Raw genomic sequence first — 26198 nt, 5'->3', positions numbered from 1 at the left:
GAATATAGAAGACATATGGGAACTAGTGTTCTTTAGGTTTTAAGGGCAATAATAATACAGGATTAATGATATAAAAATTTCAAAGTAATTGGAATATTTCAAGGAGGCAAAAGTAGTAGTTTACTATGTATCAGTTAATGCACTGTCAGTTTGTAATTATATAAACAAATAAAATGTCCAGGTTAACATTAAAATAAGACTCAGTATGTATTATGAGTCATTTCAATGAAAAGGTCAGTCAACCTACCAGTCAGCATCATGGTAATAAACAGCTAGATGAATGTCCAGATTTTTCGTTCACCCTGAGTGGGTGTTTTGCCATTGTCTCATCACAGCCCCCACCTAGTGAGCTTACTGGATCTTATGTGTCATTCAGGATGTTTCTGAAGTCTGCATTTCTGCCTGTTATAATAACCATACTCAGCAAGCACCAGCTTTGGAAGGAGACTCCACTGATTAACTTAGTCGATAAAGCATCTGGTAACTGGTTGGTGGGATGAACAGAAAAGACTCCTGAAGTGAAGGATGGAAACATGTATTCTCCTGGCCATGAAAACCGAAATGAAATTATGAGCCTGAAACCCATAGCCGTGAGAAGCTTGATCATTTACATTAGCTGCATCTTTTAACATCGCCTGGCACTAAATCGTGGGCCAAAATGTAGGTAATTGGAATTACACAATACTCAGCACTCTGGTTTGGCATGAGTTTCATAACATAATAAAACTTATCGTTTGTAAGCTTGTCTGCTTTTTTGAAAAAAGACTGAGAACAATTTGATCTGTCCTGCTACAGCAGACACTGATGCAGGTGGCTTAAAAACAAAGCGTTTAATCAGGCAGAGTTTTACTTAAACTACTTGATGATTCATCATCCAGCCTCTGCTCATTGTCAATTGTGCCGCTTTGAGCTTTATTTATAGAATATTTAAAGAGCCTGAACTACATGTGCCTCTGTCTTGGGTTCTATTGTACTATAAATTATAGCTTAAATTTGTTTGAAATTCAGCATGGATTGTCAGGATGCTATGATTCATCCTCTCTGTAGATGCATATTGTATAGAAGCTATACAGAAAAGCACTGCTGTCACTACTGATTTATTGGTAATTCTGGAATATTCCTAGACTACAGTTTTGGCAGGTTTTAGCCCCATAAAATCATTCTACTCCTACTGTTCCCTTAAATTCTTTTTTTAAAGAGGAAAATTAAATCAAAGGTCCACTAATCACTTTGTGGTTTCAGGTCCCCTGAAATGGCCATCACTAGAGACTGCATAGATTTCCTGAATCAAATTCTATGTCCTGTGGTATTTTTTTTTTCTTCAACTAAGCACTAAAAGTAAAGTAAATCAGAATTAGAGTTAAAGAATATATATATAAGGAAAAAGTAACCTTAAGTGTCAAGAACCATGAGATCAGAATCTTTTACTTCTCATTCCTAGAACTTAATAGTTGCAATTAAATAGGTTTTTACTTTGCTTCACCCCCACAAGCTCCCTGAAGGCAAAGCAGTCTTTCCTTCAGCCTTCACCCTGCCTTCAGCCTTTTGCCACCCAATAGGGGCACAGTGAAGATTGGTGGTAGAAATGGATGTGTGAACAAATGAGTATGAAAGACTGGTTATGTGGCTAGACCATTATGAGTCCAGTGAAAGTTACATACACAACACATGCACACACACACACAATAAAGTATGAGAATAGGATTTAGTGATACGAAGAAGAGACAAAAAAGATATATGCAGCCTAAGAGTCCACCTCAAAGTGAACACTTCCTCCTCAGAGCATGCATCCATTGCTCACGTGCTGCTGTTACACCCAGTACATGTCTTCCTTATAGCTCCCAGGAGGTGCTTAGAGGGAGATTTTTGTCATTTCACTTCTAACACAGAGTGTGGCAGATTATGAGTACCCAAAGAGCATTTAGGGGTGGACTGAAACATTGTGTGCACTGTTATCACCATCAGATCCCAGACTATAGTATTGCCTAACTTAAAGGGAATTGAGGTATTATTCACCTTGGTACAATCCTCTAGAAGCAATGTCTGAAAGTATGTTGGCAGTTAGCAAACACAATTTTAAGAGAATTTAAACATGAAAAACACAGTATGAAGTTAAGAAAACACAAATATTACTCTGCCTTGGGGGCAAATTTTGATAGTTTTTCATTAAAAAAAGAGGAAGAAAAGATGGTGGGGCATGAAGAAAGAGTAATAAGTGAGGAATATGTAGAAAGGAAGGGAAAGAGAAAAGACAGCCTAATAGACTTTTCATTAAGTCTAACCTGGTTTGCTTTGGGTGCTTTGCTAGGGTTGATTTTTAAACTATTCAAATTTCAAAAACCATGCTTAATAATATTTCAATGTCCGGTAACGTTTTAGTTCATTTTATTTTAGAGTCAGTAATATGCAGGAGAATTATTCAGATTTACATTGCAAACAAAGGCATTTAATAGAATTCCTGGACAACTTAGAGAATCAGAGAGATATTTCCTCCAGCTACTTCATTTGTGGACTGAGAGAAATAATGCATTAATCTGCAATTAGATCATGTCATTTTTCAGGATGTTTAGCTAAGGTGAAATGTGTAATTAGACATTTTAAATTGCATGTCACCTCCACCCACAGGGTTGACATATGTTGTTTTCTTTTTGGTACAGTTCTGTGTAAGGATTCACTCAATATATCCAGAAGTCACCTTGGCCATGAAAATTAGGCTGCTGCAAATTACAGCTTCAGAATTAACTAAAACATTATCTGCCGTTATCTGTTTACTCCAACTTGAATGAATAGGCATCTGATAAATAAGTACTTTTTCTTAAATTTAAAAAGGGATCTGATCTCCATTCCGTATGAATTTTACGTAAATTTTATATTTCAAGGTATGATCATAATGATTAGTTAAAATATCAAAATGATTAGTAGGTAATTAATAGTAAGCTATACAAATGCTTTTATATGCTAATCTGCCCACCTTTTATTATGGTGATTAACCATATATATAATATAAATACTTATATATAGAGAGAGAGTACATATATGTAAATATGATTTAACATTGAACTCAATTTCATCAGTTTTGTAGTACATGTGATAACTACTGTAGAACTTTTTTTCAATAATGGCATGTTTGTTATTTATTATAATTAACTTTAAATATGTACTTTTCATTTGGGATTTTGTCAGATAGCATGTAAGGGAAAAATAAAATATGTGTAAAGTAATGAATACTAAGTATTAAAGACCCATTTGCTAAAATATACTGAAATTGAACTATTGCAATAATGTCTGCATTGTATTTCTCTGCTCTTTTATTGCAATGTTAATCAGAAATTTGAATTCTATTTTTAGACATGGTATCACGAGTACCATGTGAAAAGGAAATGATGATGGAATTTTTATTTTAGCGTTAACAACAGTTTTCAAGGGAACTAATTAAAATCTTTATCTGAACCTTGATGATGGAAAACTGTGAATGCGAGTGCTGAGTTCGTTTGCCTTTTGAGACTTTCTTTTCAATTTTATTTAATAATTCTAATGTTTTTTTATCTTCTCTCCTGTAAAAGCAGTATTTTTTGATATCATTAAATGATACTTTATTTTAAACTGATAATAAAACAGAGTTTTTAAGATATTGAAATACCTTAAGATAGAAAAACGTGGTTTTTTCCCCAGTGTTTAACAATAGTTTAGGCACTCCATTCAGTCTACACAACACACATATTAAGGTTGTTTTGGGGTGACAAGCAGGATAAGTATTCAGAAGATGAGAAAAGTGTTGATGAATCGATTTTCAAACACACCATTCAGGTTTCATCAGTAGATCCTGGGTGCTGTAAAACCAATTGGATGTCAGGGGGCAGTGAACGCTTGTTTGTTATATAGGTTTTTAGTTGATGTATTTGTTGGCCTTGGTGTCATTGACACCTTTATGACAATCAGATAGAAAATAATCTTTCCTTGCCTTTAACCTAACAGTAAAAGACCATGAATTTTTTTGCCAAGATATTATATTTGTGTATGTAAAGATATATATACACACACACATATACATACCTATTATGCATATATATGTATCCATATATATATATATAATATACACACACACATATACATACCTATTATGCATATATATGTATCTATATATCTATCTATCTATATATATATAGCTGTGCCAAGAAGGGGGAGAAAAACATTCAAACATAGTGTTTATTTGCACTAAGGTCATCTAGCAGATGGATTGCATTTTCTTATGTCTTTCAAAATTTCAAGGTCAACTCATGGTTTAAGATTACATTTTTCCTTGACTGAAAATAAATAAGTTGATCTGTGTGGAATGGGGTAGTGAAAAGAGGTCAGGGAGTGTAAGTAATGATGGAAACTTCTGTAATACAAGGAAATATTGTAACATAAAGATGCTTTACTTTGTATTGAATTTAGGTCTTTTTTCCAGAATGGGAATGTGGTGTATAGCTATGGAGAGACATACCTTAATAATAATAGAGGGCCAACATTGATAGAATGATTAGCATGGTGTGTGTATGTATGTGTTTAATAAGTATTTCACAAAAGTAAAATAGCATTTTGAGAAATAACTGGAACATTTTAACAGAAGATATTTAGATGAAGCACTCAGCCAAAGAATCTTGGGACAGACTGCTTGAGTTTGAATCCTGGGTCCTCCACCTACTATTAGTAGAATGGGGCAATTTATTTAACCTCTCTGAGCCTCAGTTTTCTCATCTATAAAATGGGATTAATAATAGCATTGACCTCATTAAATTGTATGAAGGATTACGTGAGTTAATATTTCTCTTCTTCCCCCTGCTAGAAAAGAAAAGTTGGATTTTTCTTTTGTTTTTTTCAAGGAAGTATCCGAAATACTTGGACCAATTATGGCAATTAGTAGTTTCTCAGAAAGCATTTGTTGAATGAATAAAGGTGGAAACTCAGCCACCGAAATTTTAAACTCTAAGTACCTATCCACAAGTGAGGGAAAAAAGAGTTTATTATCAAAATTAATGACTGGCAAGGACAATGTTCATGAATAGTCTCTGTTTTAGTAGCTCAGCACCAGATCACTCTGTATTTATCAAGCTCCTGTGTCTAACTGAAAATATTATCTTCTTTGCTTTCCTTCGGAAGTCACAATACTTGGAGCTGACCTGAATATACTACATTCTTTCTAGGACTAAAATGAGTTTTCAGTTTTATTTGACTCAAGTGAAGAAAAAGAACATCTTAATCCTGTAAGGTATTTTCAAATAACAGCCCCCAAATAAATATAGAAATCCTGAAAAATGTGAAAAATCAATAATGTTATGCTAAATTGTGTAGTTTCTTTAAAAAAAAAGCCTGTAGATTTTTAAATCAATTTAATGAAACTCCATTTTTATTTACATTGTAATTTTTAGTTCATTTTCAAACAATATTAGAATCAACTTAAAAATTTCATTTTCCTCAGTTTCCTCTTATCCTTAAATCCTATCATAGGTTCGTTTGAGACCATAACCTCTTTTTTTTTTTTTTAATCATCATTTTATTGAGATATATTCACATACCACGCAGTCATACAAAACAAATTGTACTTTCGATTGTTTACAGTACCATTACATAGTTGTACATTCATCACCTAAATCAATCCCTGACACCTTCATTAGCACACACACAAAAATAACAAGAATAATAATTAGAGTGAAAAAGAGCAATTGAAGTAAAAAAGAACACTGGGTACCTTTGTCTGTTTGTTTCCTTCCCCTACTTTTCTACACATCCATCCATAAACTAGACAAAGTGGTGTTTGAGACCATAACCTCTTATAATTCTGTTCAAACTGTTAATTTATAAGGAAAAGAAAAGCCATTTTTGAGTGTCCTTTTCATCTTTCTTTCAGGAGAAATTTACAGCTTGAGATAAAGGTTTATCTCACTTCCCCAAGTACTCTTTAATAAAGGATTATGCTTCTGCAGGCCAGGTAGTTCCAAACAACAACAAATACACTGCACACAAGAGCTGTCACTTAGAAACCAAGGAATCAATAAACACTGCAGTTTTCTCATTTAATTTATTTCACAAATCCAAACAGAGGAGGGTTTTTTCCTTTCACTTTTCATGCCATGTTTTTTCTTTTCCTGTTTACATATTCCAGTGTTACAATTCTTACCTGGTCCTTCCTTTCCAGTTATGTTCAGGCACTTACCAAGGATCGGTCAATATAGTATATACTATTGTTTCTAGTCATTGAGTTTTATTACTGGCAGCTATAATTTTAAATAGAGTAGTGAGCTGTTCTTTGTCTAATTTAAATATTGTTCATAAATGTGAAAATTTTCAAGATCCATATAATATTAATTAGGAAAAGTGATTTTGGGTCTTAGAATCTATTTTACACTGTATCTTATATGTGAAATTAGTTTATATTTAAACATTTATTCTTATTATATGCTGTATTAGTTTCCCAGATGCTAAAACAAATGCCATATACTGGGTTGGGAATTTATTGGATCGTGCTTTCAGAGGCTTAGAAGGCTTGCTTCCTTTCATAGTCAGTATCTTCTTGCTAGTCGGCAATCTTTGGGGTTCCTTGGCTTTTCTGTCACATGGCAATGCACATGGATGCATCTTCTCCTTTCCCATCTGGGTTCCATTGACTTCCAGCTTCTGGCTGCTCCCCATGGTCTCTGTGTCTAATTTCTTTTGCTTAAAAGGACTTCATCCATATTGGATTAAGGCTCACCCTCATTCAGTTTGGGCACATCTTAATATTAAGTATTCAAAGATCCTATTTACAAAAGGGTTCACATCCACTGGACCAGGGTTAGGAACTGAACATGCCTTTTGAGGAAGATGTGATTCAATTCCCAACATATGCTAACTTTAAACTTTGTTCTGTCAATTTTTTCAACCAATTATTCAGTCAAATATTTAGAAACTACTAGAAAGATATAAAAATAAAGATATGTTTACTAGTATAAGGTCATATTTTGTGGAACTTGGACAGTGTGCAAAAGTATTTAATCATCTGGAAGAAATTTCTACTATTACTTAAAATACTTGTTAAGAGAAAATATGGAAAGCCTAAGGGTTAGAAAGAAAGGTTTTCTTATTAAATATATGCAATTTATGAATTTGGTTAGGATGAAATTTTATGCAAATGCAGTATTTTAAGAATGTTTGGTTAGAGCTATTAAAACTATAATTGTAATAAAAGCTTCCTTGTATGACAATATTGGTTTCATTGTGTTTCAAATGTTTGTAAATCTTTCTGTCCCCATCTATTACCACAAACAGGTTGCTTATGAATTGACTCCCTACCTTTACTGTAAATAAGGGTACATTCCATTAGAGGGGCTTTTCTATATGAACACAAAAGAGAGGTTAATAGATGTAATAATTCTGATGGGAGATTCTTGCAAGAAGCATCTGAAAAGAAACAAGCAATCAAACATACAGGTTCTGGTTCTTGTGGATGACAGGGCTTCTTAAGGAAATGTTTACCCATTACAGACTGCTGTTGAGTTCTACCCTGCTTCAAGCTAATAAAAACCCAGTTGCAATGCAGCTGTATAAGCTAAGGTAGAACTCAGTGGAAAAGTGAATTAACAGTTGGAAATGCTTTCATCCTTTGGAACTGTAAGTGTATTTGAATGCTATATCATGAACAGGGAGCCCCCATGAAGTGATTCCATTTCTGAGGAATGTAGTTCTAAAGACTTTGAACTACAGGATTCAAGAAACAAAGAAACACTACTGGTGATTTTGAAAAACCACACAAATCCAGAGTTGGAAAAAACTGCATTGAAGAATGGTTTAAAAATGGTGTATGAACTCAAAGTAATTTAATTATCTATAATTTTTAGAATCTTAACAAATATTGTATTTTATAGTCTTAGTCCATGTATTCATAAAGAAATTTAATAAAAATGGCAAGTTTACCATCTGTATGCTTTCTTGGAAGTCATGCTTGTCATGGAAGGAAATAAAAGGAGAAGGTAAAAAAGAAGATATCTTAACTGTTTTTTGTTGTAGCACTGTTCAAATACAGTCTTTTAGATTTCTTTCTCATCCTTAGCCTGTCCAGATTTTTCTTAACAAGTATTTTAAGTAATGGCATGAATTTCAGGACTTTTGTGTCATATTTTTTGCACACTTTACATGTATTTAGCAGCCAGGTCATATAGTGATTTGTAGAGTCAATGCTTAATAAGCACTTCTTGAATGGATAAAAAAATATGCTTAATAATTTGGAAAATAGAAACACCTTTCCAAATCAATCTTTCCCACCTAGTTAGTTGCCTTCATCTTAAAAAAATGTTTGATTACCAGCTAGACTATTTGGTGAACTAAGTAAAGCAGACAAATGCATTAGCATGCTCCTTGCCTCTGGATATCATGATCTAGTGGAGAACAATGAATAAAGAAGCCCCTGCAGAGCAATGCTATTAGTGCTGTGCTAAGAGGTAGTCAGTTCTATGCTCTGGGGACACCTAGGAAAGCTTCTAAGTCAACTCAGTGGAACTGGAAAGGATTTCTGTGCACAACTGAAATAAGGGATATTTTTGAAGAATGTTAAATAGGCCAGCAAAAATATTTTTTAAAGAAGTACTTGCTATGGCTTTCTGTATTGGACTAAAAATATTAGTTTATACTTAAATTATTTAAAAATTCTATTATCCCAATATTCTGTGTCTAATATTGGCATGGGAGAACATATAGTGGAGGCAGAGAGCAATATAAAACTATTAGATAGTCTATTTTGAATAGGCTAATGTGGAGCTGTCATCCGTTAATGATCTGAAATTTTCTTCAAAGATACTTATATTTTCATTCAACCTCTCTTAAGTAGTACATTTCTGTACTTGAAATGCCTGTTGTGTAGAATAATTGATATTTCTTCTGTTGTTTCTGTGATTGTCTTAAGTTATTTCAAACATCAAGCAGTTCTTTACCCTCTTAAATTCTAATGATCCAAGATTTCTATGAACAAGTTAATGTTGACCTTATGGAGGGCCTTCACATCTTTATAGAAGATGGTGACATCCCCTCTGACCCTTGACTTTCCAGACAAAGAAGTGGTTATCTTTATATAGCCATGTCTCCTGTGATAGTCTGACTTTACTTGGATCACAAGCAATATGGCAAATGAGTGAACTGAGAAGGTAGTTATAGCCTACTTTGCTTAGTAACAGCAGTCCTTAGGCATTGCTAATGTCAATTTAAGAACTATTTGGCAGAAGGCCCCTAGCATCTGACAAAATGACTATCCTTCTAGAAGACATAAGCGGTATAATTGAACTGAAATAATCATTGAATACCACATCCCTTACTTTTCTGCTTGATATGTCATTATTTTGGTAAATGGACATGATCATTTACTAACTACCTGATGCTATACTTCAGCAAAGTGATAAAGTAAAACCTTTTGACTCATATGTTACTCAGAACTCATCAGAGATTAAACATAATAGAGCAATAGTTCTATAATGTTTTTCAGTGTAACAAACGTGTATTGAGACTGAAGTATCGGATTTTTTTTTTTGTACTTTCATTCCCCACCACCACCTTTTTTGTTTGTTTGTTTTAAGGGGTATTCATTTGGTTTGGTTTGTTTACTTCAAACTTCTGGATTGTATGTTTATGGATATTCTCTTAGCTATTTGGGCCTTTTAGCTAACTGAGAGAATTATCTAAATAAGCCTGGGGCTGTATAATGGATCAGACATACATAGGAACTATCTCAGAATTAGTACAAAGATTAAATAAATCAATATAGGGAAAGCATTTAGAACACTTCCTGACACACAGTTAGTACTCAATAACATTATTTTGGGTATTCTGATTAATGTCATAATTATTCCCTGGGTCATTTACCTTTGCTTTTCTCCATACAGACCTACCCTGGGTATTCTAAAAGTGATCAATAAAAACTGAACAATAATGCTTAGAAAACTTTCTCTAAGTTTATGACTTATATACATAATATAAGCGTGTTGTAAAGGGAATTGGAAAAATGTGGTCAGTATATAGATATTCATATATATATGCATATATATATGAATGTGTGTGTGTGTAGGTGTGTGTGTGGCCTATGTGTGTTCTCATTCCTAATCTTTATAGGATATTATAAAACCAAGCTGCCATTCAAAGTTTTTAAAATAATATCACTTGTAGGAACAATGGAACTGATTAATGGAGGCTAGAAATAAGTACTTGTGTAATGTAATTCCTGCACTGCTGTTCTCCACTATTGGTGAAATCTGTTCACCACACCACAGCCAATGTGAGTTATTACAAATCCAACTCTGATCATGTCACCCTCCTGCTTAAAGCTCTTTGATGACTTTCTAAAGCATGAGGAAAATGTTAAAAATCCTTGCTATGACATACAAGAGCCTCTGGGATATGAATCCCTCTTATCTTCACAGCCTTTGGGCTCCCCTTTGCTTTCTGTGCTTCAGATGTGCTGCCTGCCTGTTTGCTCACTTCCAAGCCTTCACACATATAGAACCATCTCCCTGGAACTCTGTTCCCTCCAGGCCTCACTCAACCAAATTTTAACTATAAATTAGACCTCAACACATAGGCTGGCACATATGTTTATGGGTAAGTGCCCATAAACATATGTAGGATGAAGAAATGAATGAATAATTAATTAAATGTGTATTTTCTCAGCAAGTCTGTAATAAGGGACAATTTGAAACTTCTCTTGTTAGTTGTTTTCCCACTGTTTGAATTAATTTCAAATTAGAAAACATTCCTTCCCCAAGTTAAAGCTTCCTTTCTTTATATTCATATTCATGTACCTGAATTTTTATGATTCTTAGCAGGTTAATGGAGAAAAGAAGTCCATTATCTGCCACCATTTTCTTTTCAGATTTAGGACTAATATATTAATAAGTGGGGGAACGAAAACATTTTATCTGTAGAATTTTGGAATATTTTGAGAGAATGTTCCAAAACTTAGCTTACCCATATTAAACCTATATTGAATTGTTTACAATTGTAAACCTACATATGCTGAACATGGCATAAAAACTTTTATTGCTCATGTTCTGAAGAAGATGTTGTGGAACTATAGCCATACAGAGATAATAAAGTAAAAAAAAAATCTTAAAAGAGGAAAACATATTTTAGTTTTACAACATTAAGCACCTGTACCTGTCCCATCCCCTCTCCTAACAACCTTGATTGTTTAGAGTAATGAACAGCCTATGTGTTGAGGTCTGATTCAAACTAGAGTTTCAATCCCAGAAACTGATGGGTTTTCTTCCACCCTTAGGGTAGTAAAAGAAAAAAAAGTATAGTCTAAGAAAAAAAAGTATAGTCTCTGAGAGACCTGAGCTATTCCTTTACCTTCTGTTTTCACCTGTATATGCAGACTTTTAAATCTCTATCCTCAGCTTCCAAATCTATCCTTTACGCCTTTATTTTGCAAGTTAGAGATGGTGGTTAAGAGGGTGGATTTCCAAGCCAAAATGCTTGGATGTAAATGCCAGTTTCATTTACTGGTTAAGTGAACTTAGGCAAGTTCCTTAACAGATCTGTGATTCAGTTTTCTCATCTGAAAACTTGGAAAATATGGTACCTGTTTATTATCATTATCATTATTATTATTATTATTATTAATGAACTACTATAGGCAAAATACTCAGAGCATGGCACATAATAAATACTCTGTTAGGTTTTCCATTATTACTTGTTAAACACATATAATGAGCACTAGGGGATACAGTACTAAGCAAGCAAAACATGCTCCCAGCACTCCTGGAGCACATGACTATAACCTTCTATTAACAACTTCCAAGCAGATATTTCTGCTTGGTTAATGTACTGGCATTTCAAATGCAAGATACTTAAATCCACATATACATGTCTCAAAAACCACATCTAACATAAGGCACACTTTTAACCCATTCTTCCAAGCAAAATACTCACCCACTCTTTAGACCTCCCTGTCTCTCTTCCTTCACATCAATCCTTAGAGATGTGATGATTTAAATATCCCCTAAATGCATCCCTACCTTCTGTCCCTACCACCACTACTTTCACTCATACCCCTGCTGAATTTCCACAACTTCTTTGTGGAAATAGATCTTTCCTTCCAATTTTTTCACTGTGCTACCATCTACTCCCCAGTTCTAAATCACAAATATGAGGTTGCCACTACCCAAATTCAAGGATTTCAGGTTTTCTCACCACTCACAGCAATACTTTTCAAATTGGTGGAGTTTTAGAGGTCCACCAGTGTTCCTCAGCAGCCATCAGGGTTTTCGGGGAAGGGAGGGTAAAGAGAAAAAAGTGTCCATACAGAACTCTAATCAGCTAGTCCACTTCACAAAGAGAAACTTTGCTTATATATAAAGATTTGCCTGAGACTTTTATACATTAAAAATTTTTTGTTAAAAAAATGTTTAACGGGCATTAAGTTAGACGCTATCTAGAGCAGGGGTAAATATGTTATGCAGCTCCTCAGTTCTACTCTTGCAGCAAGGAAAACAGCCATAGACAATACATAAATGAATATGTTCTAATAAATTTTTTCACATTAGCAGGTAGTGGACTGAATTGGCCAGTGGGTCATAGTTTAGCTACCCATCTTCTAGAGCATAAAGCCCAAACTCCTAAGTGTAGTAAGACCTTAAATTAGGATATTGATGGATATCTCTTCTTCCCCCAATCACCACCACCATAACCACACCTTTGGTTCCTAAACATATGTTTATATTACCTCTGAAATGCCCTTCCCTACTTTGTCTGTCTTGCCAACCTCTACTAATCTTTCAGGGCTAAGCTCAAATATCAACTCTTATCAGTCAGATTTACTGCTATTGCTCCCTTGGCACTTTGTACATAACTCTGATCTCCACTTAACTACATGATTTTCTAATTAAGACCCAAAGCCACTTCTTCCCAAATAGACTGACTTCCCAATAATACATAACACTTTTAAAAAATAATTACCTGGTAAATTGCATGTTACTTTAGCTATTCTTTACAAGAAACAATCTTGTAAAGGTTTCCACAGGTGAGGCTTGGTGGGGTTCAGCCACTTGCCAAGTTTCACACAGCTAGTAAGTCATGGAGCTTATACTTGAAGCCAGGTCACTCTCCAGGCCCCTTAACCATCATGCTATACTCTATCCTGAGGATACCACATTGCCTAGAACCTGGTAGACCATCTACAAATATTCTTGACTAAACGAATATAATGCACAATATAATAATTCAGAATTCACATTTTTCTCCTATGCATATTTTCTATTCTTTAGGGAGACAGGGCAGTGGGAAGGGACTGATATTAGTTGAGCATTAAATATGTGCCTCTAACTTTACATAGTTTAATCATTCATTTGTTACGCTTCATCTCATTCTATCGTTATAACTCTGAGTGGTACCATTATCACCATTTTACAGATGAAAAAACTCAGAGAGTTTAAACAGTTTTCTCAAGATTCCTGAGCTAGTATCTGTTAAAGTTACAATTTCATTCTAAGTTTGTCTAATTCTAAGGATCCTTGATCTTTCTAATACACTATATTTCCAATTTCTTTTGACTTGCAACCTATAGAGAGTAGCTTCCATTTACAGCACATGTTTAGCTTTTCACAAGATGTATATCAAACATTTCTATCACATCACTTGTATCAGATAAGTTAAATCAAATATATATTAACAAGGTAATTAATTCATCCATCTATTCATTTACATAACCTTAGCCTGAACCCAGAGGTAGGATTCAAAAACTCAGGCATGTGAATTAATCCCACGTTATTACTTTTTGATATGATGTTGGAGAAAGTACTTTATTCCTCCTATGATCTTTTCACATATATAAAACAAGACAAAATGTTAATATATTTTACATTATTAATTACAGAAATATATTCATAAAAGCTTTTCTTTGCACATGATTATTGAAACAACTTTAACTGAAATAATTATTGTTTTCTGAATTGCATATCAATATTAAGTCAATATATGTATCTAAGCCTTCCTTAACTTTTCCAGCATGTTACTGAGGAATTCATTGTTCAAAAGCTAAATACCAACCATAAAAACTAATATTAGCATAAATTAGTAGGGGCAAAGATATCATTTTATTTTCTTGCATCAGAGTAGGGAATGGCATTTTAGCCAGCCCAGCACAATGATGACATATTTTCAGAATTGTTTTTTCTCACACCTCTTATACTCAATTTAACAAATATTTATTAAATGCATACTGTGGTGAGGTGACATGTGGAGGATATGAAGGAGACTACTACATCATTTCTGCCCTTGAGGAATTAATAATCTGATGGCAAAGGAGACATGTGTGCAATCAGTGCAGTATTTGGAAGGATAAAGTAGATACTTTATTGGTGATACAAAGTTCTCTGGTACTGTAGAGAGAGAGCAAGGCTAGAGGGCAAAGCATTGTGGAGCTGGGATTGAAGTGGCAGGATATTAAAGGCAAGACATCAGTTGTGAAGCTAAAGCACACATAGGCCATAACATGATAAGGGCAGAGTTAGCCAGTGGACTCAGGGAAGGGAGAGAATACCAGGGACATTTCTGGGGAAGAATCAATAATAAGTGACATTTAATCAGATGTAGAAGTGGAAATGAAAAGGAGTCAAAGATGAATTCAAGTTTCATATCTGATACTGAGCTAGGGAACACAAAATAAGAAAAAAGCTGTGGAGGAAATATGCAACATTACATTTGAGTTTTGGGTTTAATATACCAGCAGGATATTGATGAGTAGATAGACATCAGTTGGAAATTTGGGTCTCGAATATAGAAAAGAGCTCAGCACTAAAGAAATAGTGTTAGGAGTAATTTGCGTAACAGGAATATTTGAAACCATTGGAGTACAGTGAAGAAGGCAGAACAGAAGAGAGCTGAGGATAAAATCTTGGAGGATCAAACTCAGATTTGATAAAGGAAGAGTAGCTAGAAAAGAAAACAAAGACTGAAATAAGACATTAAGAGAAGTTGATCCTGACTTTGTTAGAATAGAATGGAGGAAACCAGATTGCTAAGCTTTTAATAGATGTATGAATGTAAATGCAGAAGAGGTTAATATAAAAGTTTCACAGTAATGAGGAGAGAAATGAGTCTATGGTTAAAAAGTAGGTGATGTATAATTGATATTTCGGCTTAGTATGTAGAAAATTGAACAAACTTGTGAAGTCGTTAAAAACAAATAATAAAGCAGGATTCTTAACCCAAGGTTTATAGAACAGGAGTCCATTTGAAGCTACAGGGACTTTGTGTTCTCCTGAAATTCTGAAAGCATAAGTAAAATATTGACTATATGTTAATTATTTTGGAAGGGTCATCAGATTTTCATAAAGATCCATAACTACTCCATAGACACACAAGAAGAAACTTGGGAATCTCTAATATGCAAGGGGGAAACAGTTTATTGCAATGCCTAAGGAAGCATGAGAAAATTAATTCAAGAGGATATATATTCTACACCATTTCATTGAAAAGTTTATCTCAAAGTGTTCTGTGCCAGTTTGGATGTATTCTGTCCCCCAAAATGCCATGTTCCTTGATGCAATCTTGTGGGGGCAGATGCATTAGTGTTGATTAGGTTGGAATCCTTTGACTGAGTGTTTCCATGGAGATGTGACTCAATCAACTGTGGGTGAGATGTTTGATTGGATAATTTCCATGGAGGTGTTACCCCATCCATTCAGGGTGGTTCGTAATTGAATCACTGGAGTCCTATAAAAGAGTTCATGGACAGAAGGAGGTGCTGCAGCCAAGAGAGAGACACTTTGAAGAATGCTGGAACACAACCTGGGATCAGCAGATGCAAGCCACATGCCTTCCCAGCTAACAGAGGTTTTTCGGATGCCATTGTCCTTCCTTCAGTGAAAATATACTTGTGTTGATGCCTTCATTTGGACATTTTCATGGCCTTCAGACTGTAACTCTGTAACCAAATAAAGCCCCCTTATAAAAGCCAGTCCATTTCTGGTATTTTGCATAACAGCAACATTAGCAAACAGGGACATGTTCCATGTATGTTTACAATACATTAAAAAAGAATAATGTATAATCTCTTAATTTACTCCACATTCTGAAAAGAAAATAGACTTAAAATGATTTTCACTGTATTCATTAATTCAAAAAATGATTGCTGAGCACTTATCTCCCTGTACTAGCCATGGTACAGGATATATGGAAACTATTAGGCAAGCACATAACCTAGACTTTCATGGGGCCAGGCAGATGTGGAATTCATAATATTTTAGCAGATATAACATCTAAGCTAAGGAGTGAAGAATCTGTTCACTCAAGAAATGCTTATAGAGTACACACATGGGTCAGATACATCCAAAGTTCTGGAATCATTGAATGCACAAAACAAAAACCTCTGTCTTCATATATTGTAGCATCGAAGAGGGAAAACAAGCAAATGAGCAAATAAATATATTCTATAATGTAAGGTAGGTGATAAGTGCTGTAAGGAAAATAAATGCGAGGAATGGGAACAGAGGATAGTGGTGATGGAAGGTTTTCAACAAACACGAACAGAGACTGGAATGAACCAAGGTCATGAGCCATGAAAATATTCAAGGGAAGATCATGAGAGGTAGAGGAAACAGTAAGTATAATGGTCCTGGGTGAGAAAATGCTTGTTGGACTGGAGGAATGGCCAATGAGGCTAGAGCAGATTGAGCAGGACAGAGAGTGGTAGATGAAATCACTAAGGGCCTTGTGGGCCATGGCAAGGATTTGGGTAGGAATGAGTCAACAGAGTATTGGAGGGAGAAGGGGAACTTATTCCAAGAGTTTGACATGATTGGAACATGCAGGGGGAGGGCAGAGGAAGAGACAAGGTTGGAGAAGTCGTTAGGGTACAGGAAAAGAAGGACCTTGTAAGCATAAGGAGTTCAGACTTTATCCTGAGAGGAAAGGTGAGCAATTGAAGATTTTAATCTGGGAATGACATGATTCTTCAATCTTGCATTTTTAGATTTGCATTTTTTTACTGGCTACATCATGGATAATGCCTTTGGGAGACAACTTTTAAGTGATGGCCCAAGACTCAATGCCTGTACCTCTTTCCACTGTTACCTTCTCTGCTAATAATGGGAACTGTCTACTCAAGTATTTTAGTAAAAATAATCTAGTATTAGAGTGTAGGATGATTTTTAGGTATAAGGTTACTCTGAAAGTTGTTTCAGCAATTCAGAGGTAAAATAATAAAGTCCTAAGTCAATGTATTGATGAAGATGAAGAGAAAAAGGCAAGTGCCTATAAGAGAAATGAAGAAGAAAGAATTCATAGTATTTTGTGTGTACTTGGAGAATGAGGGAAAGAATCAAAGATGGCTCCAAGATTTAAAGCTGTGGTGTTCATGACTAAAGTAACTGTTATTTGCTTTTGTGTGTTTAGCACATGGAAAACCTCCAATAAACCTTGTTAAATAAATAAATGAATGAACATGAGACCAAATGAGAAAGAGAGGAAACAAAATTGAGGAAATTGGTTTTAGTTTTAGGCATTTTGAGTTTAAAAGAAAGTGGAAAGACCTTTGCCTAAATTAAAACAAGTCGTTAGTATCAGATGTTCATTTTAGGATCATATATTATCTTTGCAGTATTATAAAAATGAGTCAATTTATTGAAGCACACCCATCTTTTAGCCATATACTAAGAAATATAGCCAGATGTCATGTCTAAAAGCATGGGCTTCAAAGCCTGACAGCAGGAGTTCAAATTTCTACTCAGACTTTCAACACTAATGTGATCTTGGGCAAGTTATGTAGTCACTCTGTTCCTGAACTTTCTGATCTGTAAATGGGGATAATAGCAGTATCTTCCTCATGAGATAATAAGGACTTGATAAGTGATCACTGTCACTAAACTTTAGCAATTCACTAGAAACCTGAGGTTTGCAGATCAAAGAGATCTTAATTGTCCAAGGTTCCCAACCAAGAGATACAGATTATTTATTTACCTCTTTGTACACAACACTGTGTTGAGTACAATGCTTCTGATCAAAATATGTGAGTTCTAAGATAGTCGTTTTAGATAAATACAATTTCTTACTTTGCAGTGCCTAAAGTCCAACAGTTTTCAAAGTAAACATATTTCACTCATACATATGATTTGTTTTAAAGAATAAATAAATAATGAAAGTAGCTTGACTTTTTTAAGTTCTACTTATTCTAAAATTTTATCTGTGTATTGTGAATAAATGGCTCATTTATTAATTGTGCTTGGCTTTAAACCTTTATAAAATTTCTAAATTCATATTCTGAGTGGCTCTTTATTTCACAATGCTTTTAGAAATATTAAATAATTGTAGGGACTAAATATAAATATCCTCATCTCCCTTTCCCCATTATAATTGATGGAGTCAAGACAGTGATTCTTGGATAGCTTTAATCTTTGGAATAAATTATTATGTGCTTTTACATCTAATTTAAGAAACAGGTAAATGTTTATTAAATTTAACTTCTCAATTGAGATTCAGACAGTTGTCTTTTAGTATATTGCTCCTAACCCAAATCATACCTATAAGATAGGTCACTTAAAAAAATAGGTAATTTATGAATTTTAGAATTAAAGTTTGTGGTTAACCTTATATAAACAAACTATTTTAGTACAGGCTTCCTTATTCTGTTGCATTGCACTCACTTTGTCTGGGTTTTCTCATATCTGAGTTCTGACAGAGAAAGATGTAAAAATGAGGACATACTAAATATTATGTTCAAAATAAACTGTTGTACCATAATGTAAACTTAAAAAAATTATTATAATTTGCTTCAATTATTTTTTCATTAAAATGTGTTTTCTTATCAAAATATACAACCTCTTCTGTAAATTATAAAAATGTTTTATGGTGGTTTAACTATAAACATCTGCAAGCTTGTATCATTCATGCTTATTTATGTGAAAAAATTCTTGAATTTATTTACTTGAAATAATACGTAGTCATTCAATCGGTATACTCTGCCTTCTTTATTCTAGCTAGTTTTTCACATTTTATTGCCATTTTTAAAGAAGTTTGTCTTCTTATTATTTCCTACATTGCAAATACATTTTCTAAATAATTAATGGGCATTTTTTTCACATCTATGTTTTATATTTGGCACTCCCACATCAGCATTGCTATTGAGTGTATTAAGTAGTAGTGTAGTTCTAAATGAATTTTACAAAAATGTAAGCAACATGAAGACAGCAACTTTGTCTCCTTTGCCTGTGTAACTCCAGACCTACAAGACTGTCTGTCACAGATAAATATGCTCAATAAATATATGTTCTTAGAAAGGAGGGAGCAAGAGAAGGAGGGAGAAGGAGAGAGAGGAAGGAATGAATGAATAAAACAGCTCTTGCATTCAAGAGACTTAACAGGGAAGATGAGATAAATCACGTGCACAAAAATTGTACAGTGAGGTATATTACAATATATCATAATTATTTCTCCTTTGAGGTTTTAAGAATGGGAACCTCTAGATTGTATTGTTTTCAAATTTTAATTTGTGTTAACCTTATTTAAAGATGAACAATTATGTCAATAATAATAACACTAAAAATAATACTATCATTGATTGGTTTATTTTGCATATACATTTTAATTGGATTAATTCATCCAATCCTTACAACAGTACTGTTGGAAAATTATTGTTATCATGCCCATTTTCTTTAGATGAGGAAACTGAGGATTATACCTAGGAAGGGCTTAAGCCTGCATTTAACTCAAGCCTTCTAAAAGCAGAATCTAATAACAACCAAAAAACAATGGTTTTTAAAAGGTCAGTTCATCCCTTATTATAAATACCACTCTGTACTGTAAATACACTTAAACATTTTTTTATACAAAATTCCATTCATTGCTTCTTAAATCAAACTGACAGTAAAGTAATGATAATGATTATATATGATCATAACTATAAATGTTGTTTCAAACTATTTAAAACTTTAAATGTATTAAATTGCATGAAACTTAACAAATTATGCTATTTTAGAAAATGTATTAATAAGGTACTTTTTAAAGCAAGCAATAAAAATGCTAAGAATATGTCAGTGTTAACATTATGTATCTCCAGATTTCTAACATCAATTACAAATTATTGCTCTTTCCCTTTCCCTTCTCCAAGTCACACATGTCCAGAAGCCATTACTGGAGAGACTTTTGGGGTTGAAGGATATGTTCAGTATCTTGATTGTGCTGATGGTTTCATGGGTATAAAAATGTGTCAAAACTAATCAAAGTGTGGTTTATTGTATGACAGTCTACTAAAAAACAAAACAAAACAAATAAACAAAACAAAAAAACCCTTTACTGGAGTTAGAGCAACTCGTTCCTGTGCAAAGTAAACTTTCAATTCTTGGCTTATTCAATCCAAGAATTATTGCTAAATTGAAGATTGGACTGACTCAGATTGGGCATGAAATTACACTTGACTTTACTTTCCTAAAATGCAGAGAGAGAGAGAGAGACCCTCCATGCTTGTATGCTTTTCCAAAATCTATTATCCCAAAGATTTTACCTGCCCTGTGGATCAGAGTTTACCTAAATTTCCCTGGTGGTCAACTGTTGCTAGTATCGTTTCTATTAGTTATCCAGTAATGATACACTGGTCTCCACTGGTCAGTAGGTTATGTACATTACAAGTCCCTCTCTCATGATGGCTAGTTTTAGCAAAACTCAAGACTATATTCCCTTGCTAACTAAATTTAGCACATAAAGAAGCCTAAATCTCTTCTGAATAATTCAAAATCAAACTTGAAAATAAATTATAAAAGAAAAAATATATTCATTTATCCTCAATGACAAAAGAATAGAGAAAGTGAAAGCAATCAGTTGAACAAAAACAGGCTGTTAAAATTCACAGTGTATTCTATGTTGACAATTTAGAAATTTAAAAAAAAGATGAAAGTAGATGCATTGTTTTGTGGATTAAATCAGACAAAAGAGCCAAGCTTTTCAAACTCACTTTTCTGATAGATTTACAAAGAAAAATTATATTTAGTTCTTGTGTCTTCCTTCTCACACTGATAAAATGGTAAAGGAGTTTTCCCTAACATTTTGCTTTAAAAAAACCCAGGTAAGTTCTATCTTTAATAATAAAGGTTTGTTTTTTAAAGTATTTTATGCTATTTTAACTTTGTATACCAAGAGAGAAGAAAAGTGCTATGTTGATTTGATATATTACAGCAGAAGCAACGTGTAGTCTATGTTGAAAAGGGCTCTGGATTGGAATCAAAAGACATGAATTTTAGCTACAGTTATGCTGCTAATTAGCTGTGAAACTTTGGGCTAGTGAATTTCCATTTCTGAACTTTTTTTCAAGATGGGGAATCATTGACTCCTTTTGAGAATCTGGGGAAAAATGCACAAATGCAGAAATGCATACAATTTTACATGAAATTTCAAGGGGGTCACAGACTTCTTGGAGGGATAGTTCCCACAAATAGGTAACGAAACCCAGAAGTAAATGCTTCTTGAAGTGTATTTGTATTCTTTGCAGCTAACAAAATTTGCAAGCATTTTTTTCTAAATTATTTCTTTAATGGGGAAATTTTTTTTTGAATGGTGCAAATAAAAGCCTAGCTCTGCCTCTTTCCTTCCCCAAAACACACTATTTTGCCTTTGCCCATGGCAACCAAGATTCTTCTTATGTAGAAATCCTGTAGGGCATCTTGACCCAAGGAATATTCGAATGTTATTATTCCTTAAATTTTCATCTCTCTGGTAGTTTGCTGGTATTTGGTCTGTGATTCACTTGTACATAATGTCAAAAGCTGAGATAATGCATTCTTAACTAGTCATTTATATGTTCTTTGCCAAGGTCCACTGAACCTTTTAACCTGCATTGACTACTATAAAGTCAATATTACATATTAAAGTAATACTCAAATTAGCCTTTTAAAAATTATGGAAAGCCATTGAAAAAATGAACATAAGTAAAAATTGAGGGGGTCATAAACAAATAACCTTGGGCAGTTTTTCTTGGAAAATATATTCAGAAGCACATTGCTCTAGATTATTTAAGCTGTTTGGTATATTAGAGCAATTTTTATATTATCCAGTAAAATCTATGGACATCTGTTCATAGATATAGTTTCATCTACTATATAGAAAACAGTAGATGAATTAGAAGCATCTCACTATGTGAAATCAAAATATATTAAAATTGCAATTGATTAGATGTTTTGACTTTTAATTTTTGTTAATTCATTTCTATGCCATATAGAATTTGTGTTACAAATTTTAAAATACATGCATTTGGTTTATAGTATATTCCTATAAATTTCCCTACAAAATAAAGAATGCCAGAGTCCCGTGTCTGTATCTATCTCTAAATTGATAATAACTAAAGGATTCAGGGTTTAATAAAAACTTCGAGAGTTTGCTAAATTGATTGATCCTGACTCTATAAATTGATTGATCCTGACTCTATAATGACAAATTGATCCTGACTCTATAATGACAAATGTATTTTGCTTCCAAGTTAACCACCTCAACTTTTATTTTACATGCATTTGCTTTGCCCACACTTGTTTTATTTATGCCTTTTCCATAAGCTACAACTCTAAAGACTTTATTTTTAATGACAAAATATCAGAAGCACATTCTATTAGTCTAATAGTCACTTTACCATGCAAAGGTGACCTTTCATACAAGTAATTTTGGGGGAAACTTAACATTAAATGAATCCTAACATCTTAGGGACAGTTTTCAAAATAATTCATTCATTTATTCATTCACAATATATTTGTTCAATTAGTACCATCCTATGCCAAATGATGTCCTAAGACCTAGATGTAAAGCAGTTAATCAAAGTGAAAACTTCCAGCTCTTATAGATTTTCCAAGCGGTGATAGCAGAGACAGGAGGAGATAAAGAGCAAACAAATGTATGTACAGTAACCATAAAAAATATAAAGAAACATAAAGCATGACTTACAAATTCAGAAAACAACCAACCTTCTAAATATCAGGGGGCCAGAAAATTAATCTTTCAAATCAGTATGACAGATTTGATTCCTGAGAATAGGTACAAGATGTTTTTGAATATCATAATAAATGTTCCATCTCACCCCTCCTCACCACCACCTCCATCCCAGCCAACGGGATTAGAACCTTCAGTGGCTTCCCATGGGTCCCCTCATCAAAAACCCTCTGCAGAGACTGGCCTTTGCCTTCCTCCAGCCTCGTTACCCTCTGTGCTTCTCTAGGCTCCCTAGACTCCAAGTACATTGACTTCTTTTTTTAAGTTTCTCAAACACATAAAGCTCCCTTCTGTTTCAAGGCTTCACTCATGTTGTTCCCACCTTTGAATCTCCCTGTTTTCCCCATCTCCATCTCCAAACTCAGCTAATTCCTGCTTATCTTTCAGCATCCACTATAAATGTGATTTCTCCGGGGAAACCAATTGTGGGTGAAAGTGCTCGCACTTTCCTAGCATCTATTACCTCTCATTTTTGGAGCTTACTACAATTTAAATCATATAATAACCTAAGCCCTTTATGTGTGTGCTTATCATTTGTCTCTCCCTTTAGACTGTAAGCCTCTTGTGGGGAAATGGGGGTGGATTAGGGTGTGGAGACAGCCATTTCTCTTCTTTGCCAGTATATTTCCAGTGTCTTGCACCTTGCCTGGCACAGAGTAGGCATTAAAGAAACTGTTTCTAGGAGAAGTAAGAAAGAATTCCCATCAAAAACGTCTTCAGTTTACAATGCATAGTTTTTTGCAACACATGGAAAATGAGGCTTATTGGGAGCTGGTAATATCCTTTAAACAATGTGACTGAGCAAATGGTTCCAGTTTAATCTGTATATTTTAATCTGTGTTACATTCTGTTCCTGCCCCATACTCTGCTGGAAGTCTCCTGCTTGCTTGTCAGCTCATAGTTGCAATGGTTTTTAATCTTTACTATTTGGCTTACAGAATGGATGTGTATTGCTAATGCACATATTTTCTCCAACATGTAGAGTCCGACTCTGGTGACTGTTCTCTCTGAGGATTCAGATAAATTCTGGGGCCTATAGCCATGGGAGAAAGTTTTAAAACCTTTCTGGTGGGAAAAGCCACTTTATACTTGGATTCATGTTGAAAAGGATCTGATTGTGAAAGCTACAATTGTGTAAACCATGAAATAATCACAAGTAGCAATAGCTCAGGACTTTGATCACTTCATGCCCAACATTCTGAAGGACATACATACACAAGTGCACACACACATATACAATGTGGATGGTGTTTTCTACTTAGTTTGAAGTGAGAAATTATAACCCTCCTTGAGGATGGAAAGAATCCTTCTTCGGTGCTTACTATGTCCTAAATCTCCATTGTGGTTTCAATTTATGATAACATGTTATTTCCATATCTTTCTCCCCAACTTTTTTAGAGGTAAGAAATTATGTTTTCTCCTTTTTATCCCCAGGACCTGGAAAAAAAAAGTCCCATAATAGATAATTAATATTCATCAAATTAATCATAGATTGAAAATAAGGACTTATAATTGAAACAGCCTGAGCTGGAATCAGCTATCGCTTTTTCTATCTCAGCCAGGCAGACATGTAGCTCAAAAGCCACTTGGAATAAAACTCTTTAATGCAGCACATATTCCTTTAAATGAAAGACTAAGGCTTTCCCACACCCACTAAATCCTCAGAACATTTTCCTGTGTGTATTTACGCCAGAACAATTCTGTTACATTAGTTGGCAAATAGGACTGCTTAATAACTGGAGAGGAACTATAAAATTCTATTCCAAATATAATGAAAGCTGCATTTTATCTTGTAGGAAAACTTGAATCTTCAAATAACAAGGTGTTGCCATGTTAGCTTCCTCCAGGGAATTGAAAAACAAACTGTAAAAAGAGTAGAACGGTCTGATTAGTATCAGAGCCACTGGAATCTGCAACATCTCATTTTTAATTGGTGCTACAAAATTTAGTTAGTAACTCAAGTTCTCTCTACCTGTATTTATACGTTTGTGAAAAAATTTATGCTACTTTCCTTAATCAGTTTCTCAACGTTTCAGATTCTAAAATTGTCACTAAAAAACCTCAAAGATAAGAGAGTAGGTTGATTTGTTTAATGTGAGAGAGACAAAAAATTCTATTTGTCAGCTCTTTAAAAAAGAGTAAACAAATGTAGTAAGGAGTGCTTTAAGGAAAACAGAAAGAATAAAAGGAGGAAGAAAACAGAGAAAAGAAAAGAATGGGAAATAAGAGAGGGAGGGAGGAAGGAAAGAAGGAAATATGGGGAGAAGAGGAGGAAAGGATGAAGGAAGCAAGAAGAGAAAGGAAACTATTAAAATATTTGACAGCTCTTCCCTGCAACTCAGATGCTTTTGCAAGGGCCGTATTTCAATGTGCTTCCTAGGTAAATAGCAATGTCTTTCCTTTTTATTAGCACTGCTGCAGCTGCTGTTGCTTACAAAGAGATTCACAAATCAAAATAGACTCAGTTAGCTTTTCAATAATTCTACAAAGGTGGGGGAACATTGCCAGAGAAGGATAGCACTCCAGTATCCTAACAAGGAGTCTTGTTAGCAAAACAAAGTGTGAATTTCTTAGAGATAATTCCCTGCTGTTAGTAATTCCACTGGGTATCCTCAGTGGAGGCACATGCTATTTCTCCTCTATAGAACAATGCACTGAACAGGAGATGGCAAAAGAAATATGAAAAGGTTGCTTTTTAGAAACGTTTATTCTTCCGGAATTTTTTTTTAATGTCAGCATGATTCACACCTATGAGATTCTTAGCCTGGAGCACCTAATACAACCAGGAATTGAGGACGCTAGAGAAGTTGTAAATAATGAATGGACTGCATAAGCAGAAGTCTATGCCTGGTCAATACTAGAGGCGAGTGCAGAGTTGCAGGCCGGCCTTTTCATGGATTTCCTATTATTCTCTCTCCTTCAAGGGAAAACAGGAAAACAAGAACTAGCAAGAGCTTGAGTGACAAACATCTGGATAGGAAGACCATTCACTTGGCAATTGCTTCATTCCTGGATATTGCTCTCAAAGTGTCTGATTAAGGTATTTGGAACAAATTTTTGATACTTTTTTTTTTTTTTGGATAATCAACCATCTTTCACCATCTATATCTGGTGAGGTGTGAAAGAAAGCATTTGAGCAGAAAATCAAAGAAATACATCTCTTACTTTTAAAGATGGTTTATGATATTAAAGGAAATATCAGTATTTTGCCACATCCTTTGAAACTATTACTAGTA

At 34.2% G+C, this 26198-nt stretch overlaps 1 protein-coding gene across 4 annotated transcripts in view; it reads left to right on the top strand.

The window, feature by feature from the left end:
* SYT1 (synaptotagmin 1) overlaps positions 1–26198 on the top strand; it is a 649966-nt gene that overhangs the window by 98879 nt on the left and 524889 nt on the right. For 3 of the 4 annotated variants that reach the window (XM_037847277.1, XM_037847275.1, XM_037847276.1), the window contains one exon: positions 25887–26002. The exons of the other annotated variant lie outside the window; for it this stretch is intronic. The gene's annotated coding sequence lies outside the window, so the exon portion shown is untranslated. The remainder of the gene's footprint in view (positions 1–25886; positions 26003–26198) is intronic. 4 annotated transcript variants of the gene reach the window in all.

This window comes from Choloepus didactylus, chromosome 8 (assembly GCF_015220235.1).
Source record: "Choloepus didactylus isolate mChoDid1 chromosome 8, mChoDid1.pri, whole genome shotgun sequence".
Lineage (NCBI taxonomy): Eukaryota > Metazoa > Chordata > Mammalia > Pilosa > Megalonychidae > Choloepus > Choloepus didactylus.
The sequence above is the reverse complement of the archived record's forward strand: the minus strand, read 5'-3'. Positions and strand labels throughout refer to the sequence as shown.